General features: G+C 38.6%; 1 protein-coding gene across 3 annotated transcripts in view; it reads right to left on the reverse strand.

Annotated features, from left to right (window-relative positions):
- The window catches only part of LOC128660792 (cytidine monophosphate-N-acetylneuraminic acid hydroxylase-like), a 301003-nt gene that overhangs the window by 255107 nt on the left and 23792 nt on the right, over window positions 1-22104 (reverse strand). The window contains exon 1 of one of the 3 annotated variants that reach the window (XM_053714814.1): window positions 2409-2433. The exons of the other annotated variants lie outside the window; for them this stretch is intronic. The gene's annotated coding sequence lies outside the window, so the exon portion shown is untranslated. Of the gene's footprint in view, window positions 1-2408; window positions 2434-22104 lie in introns of those variants that run through there. 3 annotated transcript variants of the gene reach the window in all.

Consider the following 22104-nt stretch of genomic DNA (forward strand, 5'->3'; position numbering starts at 1 on the left):
TTTTTCTTACATGTGAAATGAGTAAAGATGAAGCAACATTTCTAGATTTATCCATAAGAAAAGAAGGCAAACGTCTAACCACTAAGATACATCGCAAATCAACGGCCAAAAATAGCCTTTTACATGCTACCAGCCATCACCCAGATAGTCTAAAATCTGGGATACCAGTAGGCCAGTTCCTTCATTTAAGAAGAAACTGTTCTAATTCTGAGGATTTCGATGAGCAGGCAAAAGACATGTCACGCAGGTTCCTTGATAGAGGGTATTCAAAAAGACAGGTCAAAAAGTCATGGACACGAGCTAGAAGTAGCACTAGGAATGACCTGTTATATAAACAAAATGTAGCTAAGAGGAATACAGACAAGGTACGACTTATAACTAAGTTCAATTCACACTGGGGCAAATTGAGACACATAATGCAAAAATATTGGCACATGTTAACTATTGATGATGAATTGAGAGAATATGTAGGAGACTATCCTCTCTTGACAGCACGTAGAGCTAACAGTCTTAAAGATAAGCTGGTCAGAAGAATCCCACAACTACATGGTTAAGTGCAAGAGGCAAATGGCAAGGCTGCAGCCCGTGTGGACACTGTGTGTATTGCAGGTTCATACAGAAAACAAGCAAATTTGAAACCTCAACAGGCAGACAATACAACATTAAACAGTGGATTACCTGTAACACTGCAGGTGTGATTTACCTCTTACACTGTTCATGTCCCCTATATTATATAGGAAAAACTAAGCGTGACTTGAAAGATCGAATGAGGGAGCATAGGGATGATATCAAAAATAAGGAACAGGATAGCCCAGTAGCCTTTGAATTATATCATAATTCTGATTTCACTATCATGAAAGTGACAGGGATACAACATATCAAGCAGCATCGCCGTGGTGGGGATGTGGACAATATGTTACTAAGGAATGAGTCCCGTTGGATTTATCGTTTATATACAATGGCTCCAAATGCCCTTAATGAAAAAATAGATTTCTCATGTTTCCTATAGGAACTCCCTTTCAGAGGATTGTGGATGTCCTATAATTGCCTCTTTAAGAGGCATAATCATTTACTCAACATAGTGAATCTTTTTTTGCCCCAGGCAACATGGTGTTAAAATGTTTTTCTGTTATTTTGTGATTGATGTAGGCCGTTTTGCCATCCCCAGTATGAAAGCACCCCATAAGATTTTTGCACTAAGTTACAATTGCCTTTTAATAATGCATGTGTGCAAATTTGTTGTTGTCTTTTTCTGTAAATAAGTTTGCTGTGATGAAATTATATTATAAATTAAATATTCAAATGAGCATGCATGCTATAAATGGAGTACAATTGCCGTACACAAGCATCCGATGAAGCCCTGAAGTCAGCCCATTAAGGGGGAGGGGCGAAACACGTAATGTCTGACGTCTGAAAAGCAGCAACTTTTGAAGTGGAGTATATGTACCTGGCAGTGGTTTTGAAGTACCGTGTAACTGAGGAGCGGTTGCGGTGATCAGCAATAACAACAGCAGCCTTGATTTGGAGTTCCGGTCCCACAAGTGAAAGGAGGTGATAATCGCACAGAGGATTACTTACAGTTACCCTTTCGTCAAATTGCCATGATCCCCTGTGGAGCGAGTGAAGCTTGCAAAATGGATAAAGTGGTAATTACCTAGGTGTACACAGGAACTTCTACCGCGCATTGTGGTGAGGCTGCTTTTTTCATGTTGTGCTGGCTGGCTCAAAATCTGTAACGCTGGAACTTTTTGTGCAACTTTCCCAAGCAATACAGAGCGTGTGATTCACACTAAGGGCTCTGGTGTCTCTGGACATTTGTTTCTTTATGTCTAATGGTGATATTTGTTGCTTTATGTATCCTTTTCACGATTGATTATACATAGGAGAGTGTGTTGCAACATAATTGGGCTTTCGCTTTATATAAGTACAAACAGATTTTTGTGTAAGGAAGTGTTCTGTTAACCAGGCTTGGTTTTCGTAAATTACTCCTTTTTAAACACACTTTGGTTTAGGGGTTAATTGATGTCTCTGATGGTTTGGGATAAGCAAAATAAACCACTTGTTTTCAATGCAATCTGAGTGCTGCCTTGCCATTCCTTTTCATAACTCTTACATTCAGTTATGACTTCTCTTTATATTATTTTATTACAATTATATGTTTATGACTGCAAGCACCTGGTTCTTTATTTTTATAACAATAGTAGAGTGCAAACATCCTTTTAATATAATTAAATCCTGGTATAGCTGGTGTGCTTCTTATTCATAGAAAGACTTAAGTCAACCAGTCAAGTTATACAGTAACTTACTAAAACTATTACTAAATATGATATTATTTCAAATAAATGTATGAAAAAATAATGATATTCATTTGTTTTCTTTAAATTAACTTTAAATGGTTAAATACTTACCTCTAGCGTGCTGGAGAGCCGCACTAACCCGATCCTTCTTCTCAGAGTAGGTCCTTGTTTCCGCCATGCTAAGCCTCCTACTAGGGAGTCCCGGGTCTCTGAAAAGAAGAATCAGTGCTAGAACTGCTCTTCAGCACACTAGAGATAAGTATATTGCTACAAGTGAACTTTTTCAACTGTAGCATAGTAACATTTACATTCCTTTAACAAAAACTAATGTAAACGTTCCACGAATATTCAGTATTTAATTTGTTTAAAACAAAATGAAAACGGGGGCGGAACTGGCCGTGGCTAAGATTGCTGCTTAAGTCCAGCGCACCATTACTTAGGATTACTTTCATTATATTAAAGCAGTTAAAAAACACCACCTACCACCCTGTTAATAGTGACCCGGCATGGTATAACAGCTCCAGCACTCGCTGTTTGCAAACTCCGGACATTACTATGCTTTCTCTGCAGTGAGTCAGCACTATCAGAGAGCCAAGCACCGTTTTCTTACTCCAAGCTACTATACCTACCACTATACCTCCCAAGGGAGTATTAAAGATGAAGAAGTCAGAATGCTACAACCATTGTCTCCTGCGTGGCAATATCAGATATATATTTTAGCCCAAGAGTATAACAATCTCTTTTCCCAAATAAGATATCCTATTACATTAGCCTAGAAAAATAGGAGGAGAGGAAGACAATGAAAATTATTCTAGTGACTTACTAGTATACGTCTGCCCACTGAAACGCCCCAATACAATACCATAAGAAACGTGTGTAATTCTGGCATTGCCAACTGTCCAAAAAGGGAAGATTATAAGGTACAACATTAAAACTAAGAAAAAACACATAACTTAATCTTTTAACCAATAACTATATGGTTAATTTACTCTCTGAAGCAGTCAGTTTTATTGTGAATAAAATAATCCAAGCTCACAGTAATTGTACTGTTGTTCTTCTTCCTGGGTCAGGATAACTGGTCGCCAAACTTGAATACTAGACCTGGGTCTCAGATCTAACTCAACCCATACCTTGTCTCCCAGTAAGTGGAATGTAGGCCAAGGTACGCAGTCCTAAACAAAACGTCATCCAGGCCCACTCAGGACGCCAATAGTAGAGACAAGTTCCATATCTGCAATTCTGCCAACCCCAACCAAGTCAGTGCCTGAGCGAGTGGGAGGAATTTTCCAGTAAAGAACGTAGTGTCCAGGAGTAGCGGGACCCATGTCCCATATGCATCTCTTCAGAGCGCCATCATCGGTTACTTCACAGACATCCTCCCACATGGATGGAGACATGATCGAAACGTCTGTTACAAGAGGTAAAATTTTCAGTTCTTTGGTGAGTGCGAGCCGTGGGGTTTACATGGGGCATACCGCATTGTCGCCACTGTCATCCGGTAACACCAGTGCCTCCTCCATAGCGATGTTTGCTGCAGGGCTCAGAGTGAAAGATGAGCATGCCCCTTCATTGCACAGATCTTCAGCTGCCATTACGGTAAACGCACCGGGGGGGGAGGGGTAGGTTCCGCCATCACCCCAAAACTCTCTCTGGTTTGTATTTTCTCTTTAAAGCAGTTAATTAGAGTCCATTACTACCATACGGCTAGATTACGAGTTTTGCGGTATGAGTAAAAAAGCAGCGTTACGGCTCATAACACTGCATTTTCACAACCAGTGGTATTACGAGTCTTGCAGGTTTAGGGGCACCTCACACTTTTGTGGCCGTACTGCAAATTAACTTACACAATTTGCGTAAAGTCTTTTTCAATGGGACTTCCATAGCGCCGGTATTACAAGCTTTTTCTGGGAGGCCAAAAAGTGAGCGGTACAGCCTATCCCGCAAGATTCATAACGCAATCTAAAGTCAGTAGTTATGAGTTTTACACTACCAAGCTGTAGCATAAAACTCATAACTAAAGTGTTAAAAAGTACACTAACACCCATGAACTACCTATTAACCCCTAAACAGAGGCCCTCCTGCATCGCAAACACTAAAATAAAATGATTAACCCCTAATATGCCGCTCCGGACATCGCTGCCACTATAATAAACATATTAACCCCTTAACCTCCGCACTCCCGCCTCGCAAACACTAGTTAAATAATATTAACCCCTAATCTGCTGCCCCTAACATCACAGCCACCTGCCTACATTTATTAACCCCTAATCTGCGGCCCCCTACGTCGCCGCCACTTTACTAAATGTATTAATCCCTAAACCTAAGTCTAACCCTAACCCTAACACCCACTAACTTAAATATAATTAAAATAAATCTAAATAAAAATTCCTATCATTGCCTAAATTATTCCTATTTAAAACTAAATACTTACCTATAAAATAAACCCTAAGCTATCTACAATATAACTAATAGTTACATTGTATCTAGCTTAGGGTTTATTTTTATTTTACAGGCAAGTTTGTATTTATTTTAACTAAGTAGAATAGTTACTAAATAGTTATTAACTATTTACTTACTACCTAGCTAAAATAAATTAAAATTTACCTGTAAAATAAAACCTAACCTGAGTTACACTAACACCTAACCTTACACTACAATTAAATACATTACCTAAATAAAATAAAATTACCTAAATTACAAAAACAAACAAACACTAAATTACACAAAATAAAAAAAGACATTATCAGATATTTAAACTAATTATACCTATTCTAATAGCTCTATCAAAATAAAAAGCCCCCCCAAAATAAATAAAAACCCTAGCCTAAACTAAACTACCAATAGCCCTTAAAAAGGGCCTTTTGCGGGTCATTGCCCCAAAGAAATCAGCTCTTTTACCTGTAAAAAAAAATACAAACACCACCCAAACAGTAAAACCCACCACCCACATAACCAACCCCCCAAATAAAATACTAACTAAAAAACCTAAGCTCCCCATTGCCCTGAAAAGGGCATTTGGATGGGCATTGCCCTTAAAAGAGCATTTAGCTCTTTTTCAGTGCCCAAACCCTAACCTAAAAATAAAACCCACCCAATAAATCACTAACACTAACCCCAGAAGATCCAATTACAGTTTTGAAGACTGGACATCCATCCCCACCGAAGCCGGGAGAAGTCTTCATCCAAGCGGCAAGAAGTCCTCAACGAAGAGGGAGAAGTCTTCATCCAATCCGTCAGAAGTGGTCCTCCAGACGGGCAGAAGTCTTCATTCAGATGGCATCTTCTATCTTCATCCTTCCGACTCGGAGCTGCTCCATCTTCAATAGGAATAATTTCGATAATAATAATATTTTTTAGGGTTAGGGTTAGACTTAGGTTTAGGGGTTAATAACTTTAGTTAGTGGCGGCAACATTGGGGGCGGCAGATTAGGGGTTAATAACTAATGTAGGTTGCAGCGATGTTAGGGACAGCAGATTAGGGGTTAATAATATTTTACTAGTGTTTGCGACGCGGGAGGGCGGCGGTTTAGGGGTTAAAATGTTTATTATAGTGGCGGCGATGTCCGGAGAGGCAGATTAGGGGTTAATAAGTATAATGCAGGTGTCGGCGATGTTGGGGCAGCAGATTAGGGGTTAATAACTGTAATGTAGATTGCGGCGATGTTAGGGACAGCAGATTAGGGGTTAATAATATTTAACTAGTGTTTGCGATGCGGGAGTGCGGCGGTTTAGGGGTTAAAATGTTTATTATAGTGGCGGCGATGTCCGGAGCGGCAGATTAGGGGTTAATAAGTATAATGCAGGTGTCGGCGAAGTCAGGGGCGGCAGATTAGGGGTTAATAAGTGTGAGATTAGGGGTGTTTAGACTCGGGGTTCATGTTAGGGTGTTCGGAGTAAACATAAAATTTGTTTCCCCATAGGAATCAATGGTGCTGCGTTACGGAGCTTTACGCTGCTTTATTGCAGGTGTTAGGCTTTTTTTCAGCCGGCTCTCCTCATTGATGTCTATGGGGAAATCGTGCACGAGCACGTAAAACCAGCTCACCGCTGACTTAAGCAGCGCTGGTATTGTAGTGCGGTATGGTGCTCAATTTTGCTCTACGCTCACTTCTTGCCTAATAACGCCGGGTTTATGAAAACCTGTAATACCAGCGCTGTAGGTAAGTGAGCGGTGACAATAAGGTGCAAGTTAGAACCGCACCCCTCATAACGCAAATGTCGTAATCTAGCCGATAATCTTTATAGATTGATTCACAGAAATAATGCAAATACAGCACTCTTATGCCCAGACTAACAGATAAAGAGTATTCCGGTGTGAAATTAAAATATAGCTTTTATTATAATGAATTAAAACAAAGCTACGAAAACACACACAATGGTTTAAAAACAAAATGTGAGGCTATATCCAAATAAAGATATTAATGAGGTGATTAGATAATGATATTGTGCCTCATAATATAAAGTATCAAAATCACCACACACCTAATAGTAGATATCAGAGCTTATTCCCTCTATGGCATAAATGATTAATCAGAGTGGATTAAATGAAAAGACCAATGTGGGATGTGATGGTTCTACTGGTAATCACACCATATAACACAGCCTGGTGTCTGCTTATAAAGTGAAAATAAATAGCAGGTAACAACAGGGCTGAATAATAGAAACATAGAAACATAGATATTGATGGCAGATAAGAGCCATAGGCCCAGCAAGTCTGCCCGATATTACCTAACAGTATAAACTTATCTAGTAGGATAGCCTTATGTTTGTCCCATGCATTTTTAAAGTACCCCACAGTGTTTGTAGCTACTACCTCTTAAAGAAGTGCTTCCTCAAATTACTTCTGAATCTACTACCCTTTAGCTTGAGATCATGACCCCTTGTTCTTGAATTTTCCATTTTATGTAAAATACCCACAGCCTCAGTTTTACTAAACCCTTTAACGTACTTGAAAGTTGCCATCATATCACCTCTTTCCCTTCTCTCCTCTAAGCTATACATATTTAGATCATTGAGCCTATCCTGGTAAGTTTTATTTTTTAGCCCATATACCATTTTTGTAGCCCTCCTTTGCACAGATTCAAGTTTGTTAATATCCTTCTGAAGATATGGCCTCCAGAACTGCACACAATACTCAAGATGAGGCCTAACTAATGATCTATAAAGTGGCATAAGAACCTTACTATTTCTGCTGCAAATACCTCTACCAATACATCTAAGCATTCTGCTAGCCTTACTCCCTTCATTACTACATTGTTTACTAAGCTTTAAATCATCTGAAATAATAATTCCCAAGTCCTGTTTCTCATATGTAACAGTCAGTAAAGTGTCATTGAGTCTGTAATTAACATTTGGATTTTTCTTCCCTAAATGCATTATTTTACACTTTGCTGTGCGAAACTTTAGATCCCAGTCACTTGTCCAATCCTCCAATTGTTGTATATCACTTCTCATTTTGTCTATCCCCCCTGGAACATCCACTCTGTTACAAATTTTAGTATCATCTGCAGACAGACATACTTTCCCCTGTAGCCCTTTGCTGATATCACAGATAAATATGTTAAACAAAACAGGCCCCAGAACTGACCCCTGAGGAACACCACAAATAACAGCCCCCTCTGCTGAATGAACTCCATTTACTAAGACACTTTGTTTTCTGTCCTTAAAGGGACAGTATACACTCATTTTCATATAACTGCATGTAATAGACACTACTATAAAGAATAATATGCACAGATACTGATATAAAAATCCAGTATAAAACTGTTTAAAAACTTACTTAGAAGCTGTCACTTTGGCTCTGTTGAAAAGGTAGCTGGAAAGCCCACTGCAAGTGGCAAATAAGACACTCCCCCCCTCCCCCTTCTTTTGCATATGAAAAGACCCTTTACACAAACAGCAGCAAGCTGGAGTAGGTAGTCGAGCGTATTCACATAAAACTTTGGGGCTTGGTTAGGAGTCTGAAAATCAGAGCAATGTTATTTAAAAATAAGCAAAACTATACATTAATTAAAAAAAAAAACTTTATGGGCTATATAAATAGATTATCTACAAAACATTTATGCAAAGAAAAAATGAGTGTATAATGTCCCTTTAAGCCAACATTCCACCCAGTACACAATTTTTGAATCTAGACCAAGGAGATACAGTTTGCGAATTAGTTTATTGTGTGGGACGTTATCAAATGCTTTGCTGAAATCTAGATATGCTACATCAACTGCTCCACCCTTGTCTAATACTTTTGCTACATAATCAAAGAAGTCAATTAGATTAGTCTGACATGATCTCCCTGAAGTAAAACCATGCTGATAATAGTTATCTGTTCAAAATTTCTGTGTGGAAATGATGCATTTGCAAGATCAACAGTTACTGTGAGATGACTTAAATATTTGTGGTTAGGGACACATAATAGTAAAGTGTTGATCATATACTTGTTACAACAGTGTTTGCATTGTGTTATGCTTATACACATGTGGTTACAGCTCATATGAAATGAGCAGCAAGATTGGATAATCACTATATATCAGTCTTGGCTGGTTCCTACATATGTTCAACCACCTATTGATGCTTCTATTGGCCGTAAACCCCAACTCACATGTGATCAGCACAAACTGTATGCTACCTTATGACGACCGTATAAGGTCCCACATAAAAACAGGAAAACAGAATTGTTATACAGTCAATGCAACTATGTTGCCGTTCTGACCTTATTGAGTTTCAGATGCCTGGTAATTATAATACTGCAATAAAGCCACTCTCACCCTTATAATAAAATCAGTGTAAGCTGTATTATAGCTTCTGACCGTAGAGGGTCCCCCTAGGGAAAGTGGATAACTCTATTACAATTGCAACTATGTTGCCGTTCTTACCCTCCTGCGTGATATAAACTTTGAGGGCTATATATTGCCGGTTATACGTACAGGGAGGTTGGTGTAACTCAGGATATCAGCATATCATCTACCCCCGTATTCTCTATTGTATATACACTGTGTGCAGAATTATTAGGCAAATGAGTATTTTGCAGAGGCAAAGGAGTAGTGGTTGCACTTATGACCATGTGTAAACAGAAATTGCCAAGCCAGGCACCGGGACTTAGGTCGATAGACACCCCCCCAAAGAACAGTACATATGTGAGCCAATAATAGAGGTGTACCTTGAGCACTGAAGGGAGAAATCCTGTATATGCACGGAACGATATCCGATGGCAGCGTGTCTGCCGACTTCTCTTGCTTCCGCCTCTATGCAAAACCAGGTCTGCAGCTCAGTGAACGTCACCACGTGACGTAAGGAGGGGGTGTGTATGTTAGCGGTCTGTATATTCACCCGGCCCAGCGGTTAGTGAGGAGTGTTAACCTGGACTCAATAGCTGGTCATAGTATCACAGAAGAAAGGATGGAGTCCCAGGTTAGGATAAAATAAATTCTTTTATTCGATTCTTTAAAAGTTCAAGTGAGTCGCAGCTCACACGGACACAAAATCAAATTCAGCCAGAAGGAAAGTGGAGAGATGAGCGTAGCACCAGTGGCTTACATGTTTCGGCTAAATGCCGTAATCATAGCCTAAGGTGCTATACCTGTGTAGTCTTTAAAAAGGGTGTAAAGTGATACGATTGGCTAAAACACTTGCAAAGATTAAAAATGAACGCCCATTTCAACACACTTAGTAAAGACATAGAAGTTAACCCTATACATGTCATAATATATTAGAGCAAGGGGTATATCATATGGAATAAGTCATACAAGATATAGAGGTATAATGAAAAAAGTGTGATAAAAAAAGAAAGAAAAAGAAGGTGAAAGAAATATAAAACAAGAAAGAAAGATAGAAAAAAGGAGAAGAGAAAAGGAAAAGAAGAAGAAAAAGGAAGAAAGAGAGGCAGAAAAAACTAAAGTAATGAGAGGCAGAAAAAACAGCGCATGTATTAAAGGGACAGACTCGCAGCAATATAGATAATATATAGACTTGTAGTGGACTAGGAATGCTTAGAGTGCTAACATAGGAGGATGTATATAGCCACGATATATAAGACAGACGTACAAGATACAAAATAGAATAATATCTAGATGTACAGGTAGCCAATAAGCTGATATGTCCATATTATACGTTTAAACACGCACTGTCGCTCAACAAAGGAAAGAAAAGAATAATAAAGTGGAGAGAGAGAAGGAGAAGAAAAAGAAAGAGAATAAGGAGACCCATTGGAAAAGAAGATAGAAAAGGAGACATAGCGAGGACAGATGTATATACATATAGCATATATATAAGAGTACATGAGGATGTTCACATATACACCCATATACAGATTAAGCTAATGTATATATAGTAAAAATAGAACTATAGTGAACACAAAATTTGATGTTATATATGTCAATATATGGGGTATAAGGGATTAGAGACTAAGCCACATGAAAAAAGGAACCACAATGGATTCTCTATATAATAGATATGCAGCTGTAGCTACATTATATAGAACATAAGCATATATAAGCATATACAAGACATGTGTTAATAAACATCGTCAGATTAGATAATAAAGAGAAGAAGAGAGAATAGTGTGCACATGTATCTGCAAATGGACACGTACGATAACTGTTAGTGTATGGGACTAAAGTAATATGTCATTGTAAATAAATAGGATTATTTTGTCTGTATATATTATTAATAATTGACCTATATATTGACATATATACAATTACTCCCAAAAATTGATCAAATCAAATTTGGAGTTTAGCCCTTGGGGAAGTCTGGTTTTTAACTGAAAAATCCAAAAGGTTTCACGTTTTGCTAGGACTTTGTCTACATCTCCCCCTCTCATAGGGACTTTGGCTTTTTCAATAGCTGCCCACCTAAACGAATTAAGGCAGCAGTTGTGTTTGGTGGCAAAATGTTGCACTAAAGGAGTCGTAGCCGTACCCCTAGTCAGGGAGGAGATGTGTTCTCTTATTCTAGAGTTGACGTCCCTAGACGTGAGACCAACATATTGAATATTGCAAAGGATGCAGGTGACAAGATATATGACATTGGTGCTGGTACAGTTTAGACAGGATTTTATAGGATAAACAGTCCCTGTTACGGTTGATCTAAACTCTGTCGTAATTTGTGCATAGTCACATGGCTTACACTTTTTGTGACCACATCTATACATACCCTGATGCCTCAACCAAGAGCTACTATGTTGTGTGGTAGATCTAAGTTGTGTAGGTGATAGAATTGAAGCCAAAGTGGCACATTTTTTGTAAGAGCATCTGATGCCATTTTTCACTACATCTGTAAGCTTGTCGTCTGCAATTAGAAGAGGAAAATGCCTTTTGATAATATTACAGACCTCGGGGTATTGAGCACTGTACTCTGTAACAAAGTGGATACCCTGAAAATTACTTTCAGTATTCTTGCATTTATCAAGTAGCATTGACTCTCTAGGGATGAGGTTAACCTGTTGTCTTGCCTGTTTGATATGTCGTTTAGAGTATTTTCTCGATCTTAGTCTATTTTCCAATAGATTAGCTTCATGTTCAAAGTCTTCCTCCCTACTACAATTTCTTTTGATGCGCATAAATTGGCCTTTAGCTACAGCATAAGCGGTGTTTGTGGGATGACAGGAAGTGGCATGTAGAAGTGTATTGCCTGATATTGGTTTACGGAAGACCTTGGTAGAAATAATACCATTACAATTGCCAGTAAGTGTGAGGTCAAGATAGTCAATATTGACTGGATCAGAAGTGAAGGTGAAACTAAGGTTCAGCTCATTCTGATTCAGCCAAGAAATAAATTTAGGCACATCTTCTGAAGGACCAGACCAAATACATAACAGGTCATCTATATATCTCTTGTAGAAATATATAGAGGACCTGTAGGGATTAGTGTCTCCATAGATGCAGTTAATCTCCCAAAAGCCTAAATAGAGATTAGCATATGAGGGGGCAAATTTCGCCCCCATAGCTGTACCCCTTTTCTGAAGATAGAAGTTAGACTCAAAACAAAAGAAATTGTGAGTGAGTAAAAATTCTAAAACACGTATAATAAAGCTTTGGAAATTCTCAGTGTAATCTGTATAGTTACCTAAAAAGAATTTTATAGCCATGATGCCTTCTGTGTGGGGTATGGAAGAATACAAGGAGACTGCATCTATTGTAACCCATACATAGTTGTCATTCCACTTGTGTTTAGCCAATAAGTTGATAATATGTTTTGTATCCTTGGTAAAGGATGGTAAGGTATTCACCAAAGGCTGTAGAATACTATCAAGCCAGGATGAAAGTCTTTCTAGTAGGGAATCAACCCCACTAACAATGGGGCGACCCTTGACATTAATTAGGGATTTGTGGACTTTTGGAAAAAGGTGGAACATGGGTATCTTGGGATGTTGTACATATAGGAATGAAGCAGTTTGCTCATTTAGAAACCCATGTTCGACACCGTCATCCAAAATCCCAAGAAGATCCTTTTTAAATCTAGCTGTTGGATTTGTCGTAAGGGGAGTGTACTCTTCTGGATTGTCCAATTGGCGATGGGCTTCTGCCACATAATCAGATCTATTTAAGACAACAATGCTGCCACCTTTATCAGCCGGGCGTATGACAATATTAGTGTTATTTTGTAGTGTACTCATAGCCTTTTTTAATCTAATGGGCAAATTTTGGGTGTAGCCTATAGAATGATCATTAAGAATCTGTAGATCTCGTTCTACCCGGGAGTGAAAAGTCTCTATAATTTGTCCTCTGGACTGGATGGGATAGAATTTAGACTTGTCCTTAAAGGTGGCAGCATTGTTGATAGTTCCCTGACTTGAAGAAGATTCAGAGTATAGGTGTTGTAAATTTAGGACATCACAGGCCTCAGTAAAGGACTCCGTAATGTGTGAGTTGGAGACTGTGCTTTCGTTGTAGGGTATACATTCAGAGGTATTGGATGTGAAATGCTTTTTTAGAGTGATATTTCTAATGAGACGATTAACATCTATCATTGTCTGGAATAAGTCAAATTTAGTTGTAGGGGCAAAACCTAGTCCTAGGCTAAGCAATTCTAGCTGATCTTTGTTAAGCTGAAGGGAAGATAGATTGATAACTGAGTCTACTTGTATTTCGTTTGAGTGCGGTTTCCTCTCACTGGATACCTGTCTTGGTTTTGTAGATTGGAGTGCCGTGGAACCCCTATCCCCTGTGGCATCTGTCCTAAGGGAAAAACCTGTTCCAAGGTTGATTGGTCGCACACACTATTATTACTATTCATATGTGTGTAAGGAGTAAATGAATGGATATTTGCATTTGTATTTGTATTGGTCGCAACATATTTGGTGTTGGATGCACCTATTTGTTTTTTGTCTATAGGGTTTATGCCCTGTGCGGTACCAATTATAAGAGATGTGTGTGGAGAAGCTGTTTTTAGTATACTAGGCTGTTGATTGGTTATTGTATTAGTTCGTGTCAATGTATCTACCTCTTCCTCGCTAGCAGAGAGATTTTCATCAGAGGATTTGTCTGATCTGTCTGTATCACTATCTGTAAAAGTTACAGATTTGTTGTGTCTGTTGCGGTTTCTGCGTTTGTTTTTCTGTTTATTAGATTTAGGTGTGTTGCGTCTGTATTCCCTACGTTGTTTCTTATTCCACAGGTAGACCGAATCTTTAGAGTAATCTGTTTTATCTCTAATGAATTTAACATGTTTGTTTTCCATTATCACTTGTTTGCCCTTAGCTAGAGATGTTTGCAGAATAGCGTCAAATCTAGAAAAGTCAGGGTCTGTACTGCGTTTGTTAAGTTCAAGTTGTAATATATCAATCTCACTTTTGGTGTCATTAAGGTGTTGTGTTCTGATTTGGATTAAAAGACTACACAGGTATAGCACCTTAGGCTATGATTACGGCATTTAGCCGAAACATGTAAGCCACTGGTGCTACGCTCATCTCTCCACTTTCCTTCTGGCTGAATTTGATTTTGTGTCCGTGTGAGCTGCGACTCACTTGAACTTTTAAAGAATCGAATAAAAGAATTTATTTTATCCTAACCTGGGACTCCATCCTTTCTTCTGTGATACTATGACCAGCTATTGAGTCCAGGTTAACACTCCTCACTAACCGCTGGGCCGGGTGAATATACAGACCGCTAACATACACACCCCCTCCTTACGTCACGTGGTGACGTTCACTGAGCTGCAGACCTGGTTTTGCATAGAGGCGGAAGCAAGAGAAGTCGGCAGACACGCTGCCATCGGATATCGTTCCGTGCATATACAGGATTTCTCCCTTCAGTGCTCAAGGTACACCTCTATTATTGGCTCACATATGTACTGTTCTTTGGGGGGGTGTCTATCGACCTAAGTCCCGGTGCCTGGCTTGGCAATTTCTGTTTACACATGGTCATAAGTGCAACCACTACTCCTTTGCCTCTGCTATTTTATGGGTATTAACTGGTGATACCCGGGATGTTACTTTAAGCCATATGATGGGACACTTGTATACTGAGACACAAATCTGAGGAGTTTTCAATTTCTACCTTGTTCCATATAACATAGAACATGGAAGGCACCACTCAGCCACAGTTTTATTCCCTCATGTCAGCTTCAGCAAGGGTTCATACAGAGACTGAATGTGCTAAGATATTTTCTGACGATCAAGGGACTTTATCCTTATCTACACTGTTTGAATCCCTGGAAAATCTTCTATTTAAGGAAATCAAAGCACAATGGGACATTTGGACATTCCAATCCTACATAAAAGCTAAAATGATCCCAAGGGGTCTGCGCATTTTAAAGTTTCCTACTTTTGAAGTTGATCTAAATGATAAAGATTTTGTGAATGCATGGAATAATGTACTATCAGATTGTTCATTACAGCTTATGCAATTATTAATCCAAATCAGAACACAACACCTTAATGACACCAAAAGTGAGATTGATATATTACAACTTGAACTTAACAAACGCAGTACAGACCCTGACTTTTCTAGATTTGACGCTATTCTGCAAACATCTCTAGCTAAGGGCAAACAAGTGATAATGGAAAACAAACATGTTAAATTCATTAGAGATAAAACAGATTACTCTAAAGATTCGGTCTACCTGTGGAATAAGAAACAACGTAGGGAATACAGACGCAACACACCTAAATCTAATAAACAGAAAAACAAACGCAGAAACCGCAACAGACACAACAAATCTGTAACTTTTACAGATAGTGATACAGACAGATCAGACAAATCCTCTGATGAAAATCTCTCTGCTAGCGAGGAAGAGGTAGATACATTGACACGAACTAATACAATAACCAATCAACAGCCTAGTATACTAAAAACAGCTTCTCCACACACATCTCTTATAATTGGTACCGCACAGGGCATAAACCCTATAGACAAAAAACAAATAGGTGCATCCAACACCAAATATGTTGCGACCAATACAAATACAAATGCAAATATCCATTCATTTACTCCTTACACACATATGAATAGTAATAATAGTGTGTGCGACCAATCAACCTTGGAACAGGTTTTTCCCTTAGGACAGATGCCACAGGGGATAGGGGTTCCACGGCACTCCAATCTACAAAACCAAGACAGGTATCCAGTGAGAGGAAACCGCACTCAAACGAAATACAAGTAGACTCAGTTATCAATCTATCTTCCCTTCAGCTTAACAAAGATCAGCTAGAATTGCTTAGCCTAGGACTAGGTTTTGCCCCTACAACTAAATTTGACTTATTCCAGACAATGATAGATGTTAATCGTCTCATTAGAAATATCACTCTAAAAAAGCATTTCACATCCAATACCTCTGAATGTATACCCTACAACGAAAGCACAGTCTCCAACTCACACATTACGGAGTCCTTTACTGAGGCCTGTGATGTCCTAAATTTACAACACCTATACTCTGAATCTTCTTCAAGTCAGGGAACTATCAACAATGCTGCCACCTTTAAGGACAAGTCTAAATTCTATCCCATCCAGTCCAGAGGACAAATTATAGAGACTTTTCACTCCCGGGTAGAACGAGATCTACAGATTCTTAATGATCATTCTATAGGCTACACCCAAAATTTGCCCATTAGATTAAAAAAGGCTATGAGTACACTACAAAATAACACTAATATTGTCATACGCCCGGCTGATAAAGGTGGCAGCATTGTTGTCTTAAATAGATCTGATTATGTGGCAGAAGCCCATCGCCAATTGGACAATCCAGAAGAGTACACTCCCCTTACGACAAATCCAACAGCTAGATTTAAAAAGGATCTTCTTGGGATTTTGGATGACGGTGTCGAACATGGGTTTCTAAATGAGCAAACTGCTTCATTCCTATATGTACAACATCCCAAGATACCCATGTTCCACCTTTTTCCAAAAGTCCACAAATCCCTAATTAATGTCAAGGGTCGCCCCATTGTTAGTGGGGTTGATTCCCTACTAGAAAGACTTTCATCCTGGCTTGATAGTATTCTACAGCCTTTGGTGAATACCTTACCATCCTTTACCAAGGATACAAAACATATTATCAACTTATTGGCTAAACACAAGTGGAATGACAACTATGTATGGGTTACAATAGATGCAGTCTCCTTGTATTCTTCCATACCCCACACAGAAGGCATCATGGCTATAAAATTCTTTTTAGGTAACTATACAGATTACACTGAGAATTTCCAAAGCTTTATTATACGTGTTTTAGAATTTTTACTCACTCACAATTTCTTTTGTTTTGAGTCTAACTTCTATCTTCAGAAAAGGGGGTACAGCTATGGGGGCGAAATTTGCCCCCTCATATGCTAATCTCTATTTAGGCTTTTGGGAGATTAACTGCATCTATGGAGACACTAATCCCTACAGGTCCTCTATATATTTCTACAAGAGATATATAGATGACCTGTTATGTATTTGGTCTGGTCCTTCAGAAGATGTGCCTAAATTTATTTCTTGGCTGAATCAGAATGAGCTGAACCTTAGTTTCACCTTCACTTCTGATCCAGTCAATATTGACTATCTTGACCTCACACTTACTGGCAATTGTAATGGTATTATTTCTACCAAGGTCTTCCGTAAACCAATATCAGGCAATACACTTCTACATGCCACTTCCTGTCATCCCACAAACACCGCTTATGCTGTAGCTAAAGGCCAATTTATGCGCATCAAAAGAAATTGTAGTAGGGAGGAAGACTTTGAACATGAAGCTAATCTATTGGAAAATAGACTAAGATCGAGAAAATACTCTAAACGACATATCAAACAGGCAAGACAACAGGTTAACCTCATCCCTAGAGAGTCAATGCTACTTGATAAATGCAAGAATACTGAAAGTAATTTTCAGGGTATCCACTTTGTTACAGAGTACAGTGCTCAATACCCCGAGGTCTGTAATATTATCAAAAGGCATTTTCCTCTTCTAATTGCAGACGACAAGCTTACAGATGTAGTGAAAAATGGCATCAGATGCTCTTACAAAAAATGTGCCACTTTGGCTTCAATTCTATCACCTACACAACTTAGATCTACCACACAACATAGTAGCTCTTGGTTGAGGCATCAGGGTATGTATAGATGTGGTCACAAAAAGTGTAAGCCATGTGACTATGCACAAATTACGACAGAGTTTAGATCAACCGTAACAGGGACTGTTTATCCTATAAAATCCTGTCTAAACTGTACCAGCACCAATGTCATATATCTTGTCACCTGCATCCTTTGCAATATTCAATATGTTGGTCTCACGTCTAGGGACGTCAACTCTAGAATAAGAGAACACATCTCCTCCCTGACTAGGGGTACGGCTACGACTCCTTTAGTGCAACATTTTGCCACCAAACACAACTGCTGCCTTAATTCGTTTAGGTGGGCAGCTATTGAAAAAGCCAAAGTCCCTATGAGAGGGGGAGATGTAGACAAAGTCCTAGCAAAACGTGAAACCTTTTGGATTTTTCAGTTAAAAACCAGACTTCCCCAAGGGCTAAACTCCAAATTTGATTTGATCAATTTTTGGGAGTAATTGTATATATGTCAATATATAGGTCAATTATTAATAATATATACAGACAAAATAATCCTATTTATTTACAATGACATATTACTTTAGTCCCATACACTAACAGTTATCGTACGTGTCCATTTGCAGATACATGTGCACACTATTCTCTCTTCTTCTCTTTATTATCTAATCTGACGATGTTTATTAACACATGTCTTGTATATGCTTATATATGCTTATGTTCTATATAATGTAGCTACAGCTGCATATCTATTATATAGAGAATCCATTGTGGTTCCTTTTTTCATGTGGCTTAGTCTCTAATCCCTTATACCCCATATATTGACATATATAACATCAAATTTTGTGTTCACTATAGTTCTATTTTTACTATATATACATTAGCTTAATCTGTATATGGGTGTATATGTGAACATCCTCATGTACTCTTATATATATGCTATATGTATATACATCTGTCCTCGCTATGTCTCCTTTTCTATCTTCTTTTCCAATGGGTCTCCTTATTCTCTTTCTTTTTCTTCTCCTTCTCTCTCTCCACTTTATTATTCTTTTCTTTCCTTTGTTGAGCGACAGTGCGTGTTTAAACGTATAATATGGACATATCAGCTTATTGGCTACCTGTACATCTAGATATTATTCTATTTTGTATCTTGTACGTCTGTCTTATATATCGTGGCTATATACATCCTCCTATGTTAGCACTCTAAGCATTCCTAGTCCACTACAAGTCTATATATTATCTATATTGCTGCGAGTCTGTCCCTTTAATACATGCGCTGTTTTTTCTGCCTCTCATTACTTTAGTTTTTTCTGCCTCTCTTTCTTCCTTTTTCTTCTTCTTTTCCTTTTCTCTTCTCCTTTTTTCTATCTTTCTTTCTTGTTTTATATTTCTTTCACCTTCTTTTTCTTTCTTTTTTTATCACACTTTTTTCATTATACCTCTATATCTTGTATGACTTATTCCATATGATATACCCCTTGCTCTAATATATTATGACATGTATAGGGTTAACTTCTATGTCTTTACTAAGTGTGTTGAAATGGGCGTTCATTTTTAATCTTTGCAAGTGTTTTAGCCAATCGTATCACTTTACACCCTTTTTAAAGACTACACAGGTATAGCACCTTAGGCTATGATTACGGCATTTAGCCGAAACATGTAAGCCACTGGTGCTACGCTCATCTCTCCACTTTCCTTCTGGCTGAATTTGATTTTGTGTCCGTGTGAGCTGCGACTCACTTGAACTTTTAAAGAATCGAATAAAAGAATTTATTTTATCCTAACCTGGGACTCCATCCTTTCTTCTGTGATAAAATGAGTATTTTGACCACATCATCCTCTTTATGCATGTTGTCTTACTCCAAGCTGTATAGGCTCGAAAGCCTACTACCAATTAAGCATATTAGGTGATGTGCATCTCTGTAATGAGAAGGGGTGTGGTCTAATGACATCAACACCCTATATCAGGTGTGCATAATTATTAGGCAACTTCCTTTCCTTTGGCAAAATGGGTCAAAAGAAGGACTTGACAGGCTCAGAAAAGTCAAAAATAGTGAGATATCTTGCAGAGGGATGCAGCACTCTTAAAATTGCAAAGCTTCTGAAGCGTGATCATCGAACAATGAAGCGTTTCATTCAAAATAGTCAACAGGGTCGCAAGAAGCGTGTGGAAAAACCAAGGCGCAAAATAACTGCCCATGAACTGAGAAAAGTCAAGCGTGCAGCTGCCAAGATGCCACTTGCCACCAGTTTGGCCATATTTCAGAGCTGCAACATCACCGGAGTGCTCAAAAGCACAAGGTGTGCAATACTCAGAGACATGGCCAAGGTAAGAAAGGCTGAAAGACGACCACCACTGAACAAGACACACAAGCTGAAACGTCAAGACTGGGCCAAGAAATATCTCAAGACTGATTTTTCTAAGGTTTTATGGACTGATGAAATGAGAGTGAGTCTTGATGGGCCAGATGGATGGGCCTGTGGCTGGATTGGTAAAGGGCAGAGAGCTCCAGTCCGACTCAGACGCCAGCAAGGTGGAGGTGGAGTACTGGTTTGGGCTGGTATCATCAAAGATGAGCTTGTGGGGCCTTTTCGGGTTGAGGATGGAGTCAAGCTCAACTCCCAGTCCTACTGCCAGTTTCTGGAAGACACCTTCTTCAAGCAGTGGTACAGGAAGAAGTCTGCATCCTTCAAGAAAAACATGATTTTCATGCAGGACAATGCTCCATCACACGCGTCCAAGTACTCCACAGCGTGGCTGGCAAGAAAGGGTATAAAAGAAGAAAATCTAATGACATGGCCTCCTTGTTCACCTGATCTGAACCCCATTGAGAACCTGTGGTCCATAATCAAATGTGAGATTTACAAGGAGGGAAAACAGTACACCTCTCTGAACAGTGTCTGGGAGGCTGTGGTTGCTGCTGCACGCAATGTCAATGGTGAACAGATCAAAACACTGACAGAATCCATGGATGGCAGGCTTTTGAGTGTCCTTGCAAAGAAAGGTGGCTATATTGGTCACTGATTTGTTTTTGTTTTGTTTTTGAATGTCAGAAATGTATATTTGTGAATGTTGAGATGTTATATTGGTTTCACTAGTAAAAATAAATAATTGAAATGGGTATATATTTGTTTTTTGTTAAGTTGCCTAATAATTATGCACACACAGATATCCCCCTAAAATAGCTATAACTAAAAACAAACTAAAAACTACTTCCAAAACTATTCAGCTTTGATATTAATGAGTTTTTTGGGTTCATTGAGAACATGGTTGTTGTTCAATAATAAAATTAATCCTCAAAAATACAACTTGCCTAATAATTCTGCACTCCCTGTACATTAATAATAAGATTTAGGCTTGATAAAATCTCTATGAGATCTATCCAATATGTGCCCTCATACGCTATAAATACGGAACAATGATCTGGTTATTGACACCTATAACAGGCATCCCACTCAACAGCGCTAATAGCGCTATTTATGAATATAGTTCTAGAGGTAGGTTCTAAGGATAAGCCTCAACATTATTAAATTAAAAAGCGTCCACAGTGTGGTGACATAGCTTACTGACCTAGCTGTTATTAAAATCCCTTCCCCCTAGTTACACCTTTCTCTCTGAACTAAAGACACTCCCAATAGCCTTTGACTTGGCATTTGATAAACCCCTCCCTATTGAATTGGGCTATAAAAAACTGGAACACCAAAACCTCTCTCTCTTTCTTATCCTGTACCTGAAAGGATGGCTGATTTTGGACACATTGGTGAATTTGGCTGAGTATATTCCTAGGATTATTTTAGCAGTGTTTAACAAATTGGGGTTGTAGTAGAGTTGCCCTGTATTAATTATTTGGACTGTTTTGCTGTAAAATAGATGTGTATATATACCTGTAAATCTTTCTCTTATTATTAACATATATTGATTCCTAATAAACTGTTTGGAAACAATGGAGACCTCTTTTAATTAATAACCACACACAGGTGCTGCCCTGATGCATTTCGCCCGTTCTCGATTTTTCAAAAGCAGCAAGCCACCCATAATGCACAGATTTAAGTTCCGTTTGGACGGGAAGTACCACATTCTGTGATTGATGATTGGATAACTAAGATGTCAATCAAATTGGGACAAGGACTCATATTTTAAGGTGGTGTATACCTCCTGTGTGGTTGTTCCAAAGTTGAATGGAAAGTACTGCTATATACAGTTGGATTATCTGCTCATATTTGTGAGACTCACTGGTCCTATTATATGTGAATAATCTAGTAGTGTGTTATGCCTGTGTGACCAAATTCACACTAATTGGGATTGCGATGATTCTCCAATTATACTTC

The sequence above is a fragment of the Bombina bombina genome, chromosome 5 (genome assembly GCF_027579735.1).
Source record: "Bombina bombina isolate aBomBom1 chromosome 5, aBomBom1.pri, whole genome shotgun sequence".
NCBI lineage: Eukaryota > Metazoa > Chordata > Amphibia > Anura > Bombinatoridae > Bombina > Bombina bombina.